Here is an 11,948-nt window from a genome sequence, read left to right as displayed (position 1 = left end):
CTCGGTTGCCCTGGATACAGTTTGCACAGGAAAGCCAGATTAATTACTTGATTCGTTTTTTTGGTTTTTTTTTTTCTTTAGTTTTCTGGGTGAGTTTTTTCCTTTTTTCCTCATCCCTTAAATGACTGTTAGGGGTTGAATTGTATCCCACTGCCCAAAAGATATGTTCAAGTTCTAACCCCCCAAACCTTGTAATGTGAGCTGTTTTGAAAATAAAGTGAAAGTCGGGGTACTCTTTCTGCCCCCTTCTGATGCCTATGTCAGAAGCTTTCTCTATCTCCTTTATACTTTAATAAAACCTTATTACACAAAAGCTCTGAGAAATCAAGCCTTGTCTCTGGCCCCGGTTTGAATTCTTCTCCTCCGGGGGCCAAGAATCCTGGTGTCTTCGCGTGATTCAACAGCACCCTTTCATCTTGGGGGCTCGTCCGGGATCCTTCAGGACAAGATGGGAGCTAACAATTCCAGCCTCATTCCTTTGAACTGTATCCTGAAAAATTGGGATAGACTTGATCCCCAGGGCTTAAAGAAGACGTACCTGGTCTTCCTATGTGATACTGCATGGCCATGGTATCCATTGGAGGACGGTGAACGGTGGCCACTTGGAGGGTCTTTTAAGTATAATACTGTTCTACAATTAGACCTGATACTGGGGCAACTTATTCTGTGCTTTCTGAAGCCCCTGGCCCACTTTCTTCCTGATCCGCTTCTGTAATGGGACTGTCTGGACCAGCCAAAAGCTCGGGAGGATCTAAAGGATACCCCATTCGACGATCCTGACATGGAAATATTTACAGATGGCAGTTCTTTTGTTCGGGATGGAAAGTGTAAAGCAGGTTACGCCGTGGTGACTGCTAAACAGGTTTTGGAAGCAAAATCTTTCCCCCAGGGAACCAGTGCTCAGTTAGAGAGCTTGTGGCTCTGACCCGAGCTCTAGAATTAAGCAAAGGGCAGCGGATGGGCCTGATAATCTATGTGAGCCTACTTCTGCTGACTCCAAAAATCCTGAGTCTGCCATTTGATCCTCAAGACAATGTCTTCCTGTCCTGGGCTCACTCCTATGCTGCATTCCACAATCGGTCTAACTGCTGGTCTGCGGAGCACTCCCCTCTTCATCAGTGGAAGGCTTCCGGTGGTGGACATCCCCACTTCAAGGAAAAGACTTTCTCCAAGTCTGTGAATACCTTCGACAACAATCACATGCGATGCCTCTTCTTCATCTGATGACATCTACCAACCCTAAAATGGACTGGTGCAACACGTTGCACTTTAACTATGGACATAATGTGACTTTTAATTTCGATTTTAACTTGTTTTAATGACTATGTTGCCTGCATCTGTAATTGTATAACTGGATTTGTTTCTAGCCGCATAAAGCTTTTAAGTTACAAATGGTTGCTCAAACTCCTGCTACTGCTGTAGCTTCCTCCAACTACTATTCGGGGCCCCTGGATCAGATATGCTCAATATGAGGATTAGGAGAATATGTTGCCTCACCAATTTAGGGACAACACCCCTTGTCAGCTCAGAAGCAGTTATGGAACAAGAACGACGCCCCTTTTCCCTAGGCAACATAAAAGAAAAGGGGAGAATGAGAGAGTCATTTCCTAGGCAGGTTGATAGGGAGTCTAGGGGTCCCCAAGGAGAGAGGGGTCTGGAATTCTCAAGGAGGAAGAAAGGACAAACTTTTTTTTCTTTCTCCACATTCCTTAGGATTATATAACAATAATGTATCCTGCCTAAGGACAGTCTCTGGATTAAACCTTCTGTTATCTTAAAATGTAAATTATGGGAGTAGACCTGGTCTTTACAAGGATGTATCCTGCTTGAGGACAGTGTTATCTTAAAATGTAAATCATGGGAGTAGGTCTGATGAGGTCTTTACAACCTCCAGACCTTCTTTGGATTATATAACTTCATTGTTAACACTAGCAAGCGGGTACTCTTTCTACCCCCTTCTGATGCCTATGTCAGAAGCTTTCTCTATCTCCTTTATACTTTAATAAAACTTTATTACACACACACACACAAAAATAAAATAAAGTGAAAGTCACTCAGTCATGTCCGACTGTTTGCAGTCCATGGAATTCTCCAGGCCAGAATACTGGATTGGGTAGCCCTTCCCTCTCTAGGGGATCTTCCTAACCCAGGGATGGAACCCAGGTCTCTGGCACTGCAGGTGGTTTATTTACCAGCTGAGCCCCAAGGGAAGCCCTTTTTGGAAATAAGGTTGTTGCTAACCCTAGGACAAGCCCTTAATCCAATGTGACTGGGGTCCTCAAGGGAAGGGGAGAAGATGGCCATGTGGTGGTGGAAGCGAAGTGACACTCCAGCAACCCGAGGGGTACCAAGGAGTGCCGGCAAACACCAGAAGCTGGAAGAGGCAAGGAAGGAGTCCTCCCTACAGGTTGGAGTGTGGACCTGCCAACACTTTCATTTTGGACAACTGGCCTCCAGAACAAGGAGACAAAACATTCCTCTTGTTTCCAGCCTCCCAGTTTGTGACACTTTGTTACGGCAACTCTAAGAAACTAATAGAGTAACTGATGAAGTTTTACATTTTTTAGATTATTTTATTTGTTTATTTTATTTTAGCTTTGGCTGTGCTGGGTCTTCAATGCTGTGTGGGCTTTTCTCTAGTTGCGGAGGGTGGAGGCTACTCTCTAGCTGTGGTGCGAGGGCTTTTTGCGGTGGCTTCTCATGTTGCAGAGCACAGGCTCCGGGGCTCGCGGGCTTCCGCATTTGTGGCACGTGGCTCAGTAGCTGCAGCTCCTGGGCTCTAGGGCACAGGCTCAGCAGTTGTGGTGCACGGGCTTGGATGCTCCGTGGCATGTGGGATCTTCCTGGATCAGGGATTGAACCTGTGTCTCCTACACTGGCAGGCAGATGCTTTACCACTGAGCCACCAGGGAAGCCTGAAGCTTTATTTTTTAAGTGCCACTGTGAACTCACAAATTTGACCATATTTTTTGTTTTAATCCGTAGCAGTTCATAATTTTTGATGCATTTCAAATTGTCCAATCTTTAGTCAGTGAGGCCCTCTCCACTTTGACTCCTGCTCCCCTTTAGCACAATTGCAGTCATCTTTGCTTTTTTGCTTATCTTGGATATTTCCAATCCCAGAACTGAAATAAGTCATTTTCTTCAAAGTTCTCTGGTTTCTTTAGTGGGAAATAGTATTTAGAGACCACATTCTGGGCCTCTTAGGATTGCTCATTGCTACCGTAAGTGGTCATTTTTCTGGGCCTTTTCAGTGGACAGAGCTAGGAAATACGAATTTATTTTTCTTTTTTCTTTATCAAAGAATAAAATCTTTACTGATAGAACAGTTGGTCTTATGATTTTCCTAGTACCACACATATTTCAAAAAATATATACAGACAGCTATGATTATTATTGGTATCAACTTCAGATATGCAGAGGATACCACTCTAAGGGCAGAAAGCGAAGAAGAACTAAAGAGCCTCATGATGAGGGTGAAAGAGGAGAGTGAAAATGCTGGTTTGAAACTCCATATTCAAAAAATGAAGATCATGGCCACTAGTTCCATCACTTCGCAGCAAATAGATGGTGAAAAAGTGGAAACAGTGATAGATTTCATTGTCTTGGGCTCCAAAATCACTGTGAATGGTGACTGCAGCCACAAAATTAAAAGATGCTTGCTCCTTGGAAGAAAAGCTATAACAAACCTGGATAGTGTATTAAAAAGCAGAGATATCACTTTGCCAACAGAGGTCTGTATAGTCAAAGCTGTGGTTTTTCCAGTAATCACCTAGGGATGTGAGAGTTAGAGGTAGAGAAAGCTGAGCACTGAAGAATTGATACACTGAAACATGTATAATGTTTCAAACTGTGGTGCTGCAGAAGACTCTTGAGAGTCCCTTGGACAGCAAGAAGATCAAACCAGTCAATCCTAAAGGAAGTCAACCCTGAATATTCATTGGTAGGACTGATGTTGAAGCTGAAGTTCCAATACTTTGGCCACCTGATATGAAGAGCTGACTCATTGGAAAAGACCCTGGTGCTGGGAAAGATTGAGGGCAAGAGGAGAAGGGGGTGACAGAAGATGAGATGATTGGATGGCATCACCAACTCAATAGACATGAGTTTGAGCAAACTCCAGGAGATAGTGAAGGGCAGGGAAGCCTAGCAGGCTGCAGTCCATGGAGTCAAAAAGAGTCAGACACGACTTAGCACCTGAATAACAATATTCAATTACATGGGTATTTGTTGTTGTTGAGTCACTAAGTCATGTCTGACTCTTTGTGACCCCATGGACTATAGCCCACCAGGCTCCTCTGTCCATGGGATTTCCCAGGCAAGAATACTGGAGTGGGTTGCCATTTCCTCCTCCATGGGATCTTTCTGACCCAGGGAGCGTGCTTGCGTCTCTTCCTTGGCAGAAGGATTCTTTACCACTGAGCCACATGGGAATCCCTACTACATTTTATTTAACGATTCATCAGTTGATAGATGTTGGGTTGTTTCCACTTTGGAGCTATTATAAATAATGCTCTAAACATTATGTCAAAGTTTTGTGTTGATGTATGTCTTCATTTCTCTTGTTATATACCTTAGAGAAAAATTGCTGGGTTGTATGCTTGACCTTTTGAAGAACTGCCAGACTATTTTCCAAAATGGCAGTGCCATTTTACATTGCTACCAGCACTGCATGAAGGTTCAATTTTTCCCACATCCCCATAACACCTATTTTTATCTGTGTTTTTGATTAGAACCATTACAGTCAGTATGAAGTGCTATCTCATTGTGGTTTTGAATTGCATTTCTCTCATGACTAATGATGTTGGGCATCTTATCACATGCTTATCGGTCATTTCAGTACCTTATTTGGAAAAACATCTGTTCAGATCCTTTGTCTATTTTTAATCAGGTTATTTGTCTCTTTATTATTGAGTTATAAAAGTTCTTTACATATTTGAGGTCCAAGTCCCTTATCAGATGTATGATTCACAAATATTTTATCCTTTTCTGTAAGTTGTCTTTTCCCTTTCCTTTTTTATTTATTTGCTTGTTTTCTTAGTATACATATTTTATTGAAGTATGTCTCAGGTACACAGCAAGGCAATTCAGTTATACACACACACATACATTATTTTTCAGATTATGTTCCATTATAGGTTATTACAAGATATTGCCTATAGTTCCCTGGTCTTTTCACTTTCTTGATAGTGTTCTTCACAGCACAAACTTTTACATGCTAATGAAGTTCAATCTATCTGTTTTCTCTTTGGTGGCTTGTGCTTTTTTAAATATAATTTTATTTATTTATTTTTGGCTGTGCTGTATCTTTGCTGCACAGGCTTTTCTCTCGTGGCAAGCAGGGTCTACTCTCTCGTTGTGGTGTGCAGTCTTCTCTTTGCTGTGGCTTCTATGGTTGTAGAGCACAGGCTCTGGGGTAAGTGGGCTTCAATAGTTGTAGCACGGAGGCTCGGTAATTGCAGTTCCTGGGCTCTAGAGCACAGGCTCAATGGTTGTGGCCCTATGGCATTTGGGATCTTCCCAGATCAAGGACTGAACTGTTGAACCGGTGTCTCCTGCATTGGCTCTTTACCACTGAGCCGCCATGGAAGCCCTGTGCTTTTCGTGCCATGTCTAAAAACCCATTGCCAAATCCAGAAGATTTACCCCTATGTTTCCTTCCTATGTTTCATAGTTTTAGCTCTTATGTTTAGGTTTCTCATTCATTTTGAGTTAGTTTTTGCATATAGTATGAGGTAGGCGTTCAATTTCTTTCTTTTGCGTATGGATATCCAGCTGTCCCAGTACCGTCTGTTGAAAAGCCTGTTCTTTCCCATTGAACAGACTTGGTACTTTTGTCAAAAATCAATTAACTGTAAGTGTGCTGTGTGCTTAGTCACTCAGTCGTGTCCCACTCTTTATGATCCTATCAACTGCAGTCCGCCAGGCTGCTCTGTCTATGGGATTCTTTAGGCAAGAATACTGGAGTGGGTTGCCATGCCCTCCTCCAGAGGATCTTCCCAACCCAGGGATCGAATCCAGGTCTCCCGCCTTGAAGGCAGATTCTTTACCATCTGAGCCACCAGGGAAGCCCATGAATACCAGAGTGCATACCTATCCCTTCTCCAGGCAATCTTCCCAACCCAGAAATCGAACCGGGGTCTCTTGCATTGCAGGTGGATTCTTTACCAGCTGAGCTACCAGGGAAGCCCTTGACTGTAAATATGACGATTTATTTCTGGGCTGTTAATTCTATTCCACAGATCTATACATTGATCTTTATACCAGTATCAAACTATCTTGATTAGTTTCTAGTAATTTTGAAATCAGGAAGTGTTAGTCCTCCAATTTTTTTTCTTCCTTTTTGGCTATTCTGGGCCCTTTGAATTTTCATATGAATTTTACAGTCAGCTTGTCAATTTCTGCAAAAAAGCCACCTGGTATTCTGCTAGTAAATCAACTTCTGGAATGTTGTCATCGTAACAATAATAAGTCTCCAACCCATAGACATGGAATGTTTTTCCATTTATTTAGGTCATTTTAAATTTCTTTAAACAATGTTTTATAAAATAAAAAGAACATAATATTTTGTAGCTTTCAGTATATAATTCATTCACCTCCTTGGTTAAATGTATTCCTGGTTATTGTATTCTCTTTGATGCTACTGTAAATGGAATTATTTTTTAATTTCATTTTCAGATTGTTCACTCCTTAGTGTGTAGAAATAAATAATCTCCCCCCCACCTGCTGGGACATACCATCCAGAGTGTGGGACCTTAGTTCCCCAATCAGGGATTGACCCTGTGCCCTTGGCAGTGAAGGTGAAGTCCTAACCACTGGACCACCATGGAATTCCCAGAAATATAACTTTTGTATTTAATATTGCTCTTGTATCCTGAACTCATTTACTAGCTCTAGTTGTGTGTGTGTGTGTGTGTGTGTGTGTGTGTGTGTGTTGTGTTATTTAGGGTTTTCTATATATAATGTCATGTAATCCACAAATGGAGATGCTTTTATTTCTTGCTTTCCAGTCTGGCTTCCCTTTCTTTCTTTTTCTTGCCGAGTTGCCCTGGATAGAATCTCCAGCAAAATGTCTAATAGAAGCGATGAGAACAGACACCCTTGGTTGTTTCTGATCTTAGGGAGAAAGCATTCAGTCTTTCACTATTAAGTACATTGTTAACTGTGGGTTATTTGTAGATGCCCTTTATCAGGTGAGGAACTATCTGCCTAGGTTTTGAGTGGTTTTTCATGGAGGTGTTGAGTTTTGTCAAATGCTTTTCCTGCATTTATGAGATGATCGTGTTTCTGCCCTTTATTCTATTGATATGGTGTATTACATTGATTAATTTTTTATGTTAAAATGACCTTGCCTTCTTGGGATAAGTCCTGCTTGGTTATGGTGTATAATAATTTTCTTATGCTACTAGATTCAGTTTGCTAGCATTTTGTTGAGAATTTTTGTGTCTATATTTATAAGAGATATTGGTATGCAATTTTCTTTTCTTGTGATATTTTTGTCTAATTTTGGTAGCAGGCTGATACTGACCTCATAGAATGGGTTGGAAAGTGTTTCCTCATTTTCTATTTCTTGGAAGAATTTGTGAAGAATTGATATTACTTCTTCTTTAAATGTTGGGTGAAATTCACCAGTGAAGTCATCTGGGACTCAGCTTTTCCCTGTGGGTGGCTTTTGATTACTAATTCAATCTCTTGTCATAAACCTATTCAGAGTTTCAAATTAGTCTTGAGTCAGTTTCGGTAGTCTGTGTCCTTCTAGGAATGTGTTAATTCTGCTTATCTATTTTGTTGACATATAGTTATGCGTATTATTCCCTGTAAGTACTACTTTAGTGGCAACCCATAAGTTTTAGTGCAGTATGTTTTCATTTTCATTCATCTCAGAGTGTTTTCTAATGTTCCTTGTTACATCTTTTCTGACCCATTGGTTAATTTCCTTATGTTCTTAATATGTATAGACTCTGCAGTGAGAACACCTCTTTTGTTCTTTATCCACCTAGCTAGGATTACTATCAATTTTATTAATCTTTCTAATGAGCAACTTTGAGCTTTGTTAATTTACTCTACATTTGTTCTCTATTTGATTGATTTTTGCTTTTATCTTTATTATTTGCTTCTTTTTGTTCACTTTGGATTAATCTTTGTATTCTTTTTCTAGCTTCTAAAGATAAAAATCTGGGTCACCTATTTTAAACCTTTCTCTCTCTCTCTAATATAAGCATTAAAACTATAAATTTCTCTCTAATCACTGTTTTAGTTGAATACCACAACTTTTGATGTGTTGTATTTTCATTATTATGAAATAATATTTCATATTATTTTTATCAATTCAAAATCTTTTCTAAGCTCCCCTGTAATTCCTTCCTTAATCTATGGATTATTAAGAAACATGATGTTTAATTTCCAAATACATTTTTCGTGGATTTGTTATCATTACTGGTTTTAATTTAATTCAATTTTGGTCACAGGACATTTTCTTTAATATTTAAGTTTTTTTTTAAAATTTATTTATTTTTGGCTGCTGTGGGTCTTCCTTACTGCAAGCAGGCTTTTTCTAGTTGCAGCAAGAGGGGGCTACTCTCTACCTGTGATGCACGATTTCTCATCACTGTAGCTTCTCCTGTTGCAAAGCAAGGGCACAAGGGCACTAGTTTTCAGGCTTCAGTAGTTGTGGCCCATGGGCTTAGGCGCCCGAGGCACGCAGGATCATTCCAGCCCGGGGATTGAACCCTTGTCCCCCGCATTGGTAGGCGGGTTCTTAACCACTGTACCACCAGGGAAGCCCGTATTTCAGGTTTTTGAAATGTACTGAGCAATTGGCCAAGCACATTGTGTATCTCAATGGCCATATTATATGCATTTGGGAAAAAATATATTCTGCCTTTGTCGAAGGTAGTGTTCTATAAACGTCAGTTAGGTCAAAGTTATTAAGAACTTCTATGTCCATACTGATTTTGAATCTACTTCTTCTATCACTTACTGAGAGAACTGTGTTATAATCTCCAACTATAATCATGAATCTGTCTGTTCCTCTCTTTAATTCTGGCAGTTTTTCCTTATGTGTCTTTAATTTCTTTTTATTTGTCTGGTTGTTCTGCACTGTATGCAGGACCTTAGTTCCATGACCAGGAATCAGACCCATGTTCCCTGCATTGGTAGTGCAAGTCTTAACCACTGGACCGCTAGGGAAGTCCTTTTCTTCAAGTATCTTTAAACTATTAACAGGCATATACATATTTATAACTGTTATGTCTTCCTGATGAATTATTACAAAATGTCCCTCCTTATATTTATACGTCTTCCCCCATCTATTTATTTTCAACCTATCTGTGTCTTTATATTTAAAATTCATCTTTTGTAGACAGCATGTAGTGGAGTCTTGCTCTTTTATCCAGTCTGACAACCTCTGCCTTTTAACTGGAAAATTTAGTCCTGTGCAGAAAAGAGTTACTCATAGCATGGTCAGCCTATCCTTAGACCTAGCCTTAGAAAGACCTGCTTATGAGTTTGGTCTTTGGTTGGCATCTGGGAACTTGGTCCTTGGAGTGCATGCACGCTAAGTCACTTCAGTCCTGTCCAACTCTGTGTGACCCCATGGACTGTAGCCCGCCAGGCTCCTCTGTTCATGGGATTCTCTAGGCAAGAATACTGGAGTGGGTAGCCATGCCCTCCTCCAGGGGCATCTTCCCGACGCAGGAATCGAACTTGCATCTTTTATGTCTCCTGCACTGATAGACGGGGTCTTTACCATTAGTGCCACCGGGGAAGCCTGGTCCTTGGCGTGTTTTCCTAGTCAATAGTTAACTGATAAGGAAGATTCATTCTGGCCAGAACATTCGTTCGAGCAGTATGGTTTATGCTGAACACCTGCCTGCCTTCTGGGATTCTAGAATTTGGTATATTCCTGCCAAAGAGTGGGCTTCCCTGGAGGCTTGATGGTAAAGACTCCACCTGCAATGCAGTAGATGCAGGAGACATGGGTTTGACCCCTGGGTTGGGAAGATCCCCTGGAGGAGGGAATGGCAACCCACTCCAGTATCCCTGCCTGGAGAATCCTCTGGATGGTGGAGCCTGGTGGGTTGCAGTCCATGGGTTTACAGAGAGTCAGACACAACTGAGCAACTAAATACACACACACATCTCACACTTACTAACTCAGCTGAGTCTTTGACAATGCTTTTGGGCTGGCAAACAGGGTGGAGATCTCCATGCCCATCTTACAGGTGGGAAAACTGGGGTTCAGGGAGAATTAGTGAACTGTCTGCTCTCACTACGGAGAAGGCAATGGCACCCCACTCCAGTACTCTTGCCTGGAAAATCCTGTGGATGGAGGAGCCTGATGGGCTGCAGTCCATGGGGTCGCTAAGAGTCAGACATGACTGAGCGACTTCACTTTAGGAAATGGCAACCCACTCCAGTGTTCTTGCCTGGAGAATCTCAGGGATGGGGGAGCCTGGTGGGCTGCCGTCTCTGGGGTCACACAGAGTCGGACACGACTGAAGTGACTTAGCGGCAGCAGCAGCTGCTGCTCTCACTAAGCCGCTAAGTAGCAGAGCTGAAATCAAAATCTATCAACTGTTTGTCCAATGTCTTCCCATGTTGCTGCATGACTGCAAAATAGAACTGCTTGTGCTGTGCAGACAGAGTCTCCTCTTGGCATCATCATATTATGGGAGACTCTGTCCATCAGGAAGTCATTCCTTGTAAGAAGCCATTTGTTAAGGTCCTTGGTGGCAGAAACCAGGGGAAAGATGAGCAAAGTGGGCTTTCTCGTGTGCCCTGTCTTCCTGCTGAGGTTGTAAGCCTCCTGAGGACAGAAGGGGTTCACGGGCAGAGTGGTATGTGCGGAAACTCTTTCCATCTCCTCTCTCAGTGCCGTGATCTGTTTTGGTGCCTCCTACCTCTCCCAGGAGCTCATTTAGAACCCCATCTCCTCCAGACTCCCCAAACTTGCTGGTAGCTAACTACCCAACCCAACGAGGACTTCCTTCTGTGGCCTGAGCCACTGAGCCCATGAGTAGGAGCCACTGGCCCCACTCATGGTCTTGGATGGATTGGGCATCACCATAATTCCATCACTCATTTCTACTCTTGCTTTGCAATTTGCAAAGTGCGCTTATAACTGTCATTCAAGCCTCCTACTGGTTCCAGGAAGTAAGACAAGCAAGTACATACCAGAAGCATATGATTTCCGATGATTCCAACCAATCCCATGAGATTTGAAGTCAAGCAAGTGGGAAAAGTGTGTCTGATCCCAGACCCACCTCTTCAGTATCCTTGGGCAGCCCAGTGAAGGAGCCGGGCCTCTGTGGCTCCAGCCTCAGTATCTTTCTGTCTTAGGGAAGAAATCCAGCTGTGATAATCCTTCAGGAAGAATGCCCTTTCACTTCTCCTTTTACTGAGGTCCTTGACCTTGAGCTTTTGTGGATCAGCAGAATCTGATCCTTCCTTGACTTCCAATCAGGAGCTCTTTCTACAAGAGAAGGATGGGACCTGGCCTTGGGCAAGACAGGAAAACCGGGTGGCTATGGCTTCCTGTCCGCAAGCCTGGGGAAGCCTTGCCTTCTTAGGCGTGGCATCCTTAGCCGTGGCCCATCCGAGGGACCCTGTGCGCATGCCCAGAGGCCTTCCCTTCCTCCTGCACCCACCTGTTTTTGGTGAGCCTCCAGTTAGTAAATACCATCCAGCCTCCCTCTCAATACCACTGTTTCCCCTCCTTGCATCTCTCAGGACTTAAGGACCATGAGTCCCCTAAGTCTTCATTCTGCGTTCCACCCAGTAGTACACCGAAGCTAGCTCCTCCCACCTGGAACAGCATCTCTTCCCAACTCCATGTTCAGGTTGAAAGCCTGGAATCAGGCATGTGAGGAGTATTTACATCATGTGTTGTTATTGTTTAGTCACTAAGTCACGTCTGACTCTTTGCGACCCCGGGGGACTGTAGCCCG

The 11,948-nt window shown here is 42.6% G+C and overlaps 1 non-coding gene across 1 annotated transcript; it reads right to left on the bottom strand.

The window, feature by feature from the left end:
• Positions 1-2,839: 2,839 nt before the first annotated feature.
• On the bottom strand, positions 2,840-2,912 carry TRNAG-GCC (transfer RNA glycine (anticodon GCC)). The gene has a single exon. It is a non-coding gene; the product is annotated as a tRNA-Gly (tRNA).
• Between the last annotated feature and the right edge of the window lie 9,036 nt (positions 2,913-11,948).

The sequence above is a fragment of the Bos indicus genome, chromosome 25, assembly GCF_029378745.1.
Source record: "Bos indicus isolate NIAB-ARS_2022 breed Sahiwal x Tharparkar chromosome 25, NIAB-ARS_B.indTharparkar_mat_pri_1.0, whole genome shotgun sequence".
Taxonomy (NCBI): domain Eukaryota; kingdom Metazoa; phylum Chordata; class Mammalia; order Artiodactyla; family Bovidae; genus Bos; species Bos indicus.
This window is presented reverse-complemented; position numbering and strand designations above follow the sequence as displayed.